Raw genomic sequence first — 555 nt, 5'->3', positions numbered from 1 at the left:
TTAGACATGATTGTAATATCTTTACTAAATTTTGATTTTCAGTTACAGTTTTTTGTGCACAAATGCTTTGGGAAATTCTGAATTAAATCAATATTTTTTAAGTATTCCATACTATACATAATACTAAAAAGTAATTTAGTAATTTTAAAGTACTTACATTAATATTTATCGTTAATAACTAGTGACAATAATTTCCTATTTACTAATTAAAATAATTAAACTTAAAATTTTATATAATTAAATTAACGCATTAATCAATCTAACAAAATATAAAATAAACAGATACAAAACAACAATCAAATCATGCACTCACAGCATATTTACCAATCATAATTAACTGATGAGAACTGAAAGAGGATAACGATAATGTAAACACAGCAACTGCATAATTAGCGAAATACTTGTTTGTTATATTGAACTATATCCATTTTTACCCTCCTCATTCCATACAATTCGTTTACTCTTCTATTTAATATTATATTTTTTTTAATTTGCACGCGCATATCCAGTTCCGAAATTTATAAGCTTTAATTAAAACCCAGCTTAATTAATAAA

The sequence above is a fragment of the Nicrophorus vespilloides genome, unplaced genomic scaffold, assembly GCF_001412225.1.
Source record: "Nicrophorus vespilloides isolate i.1.1-1 unplaced genomic scaffold, Nicve_v1.0, whole genome shotgun sequence".
NCBI classification, from domain to species: domain Eukaryota; kingdom Metazoa; phylum Arthropoda; class Insecta; order Coleoptera; family Silphidae; genus Nicrophorus; species Nicrophorus vespilloides.
The sequence above is the reverse complement of the archived record's forward strand: the minus strand, read 5'-3'. Positions refer to the sequence as shown.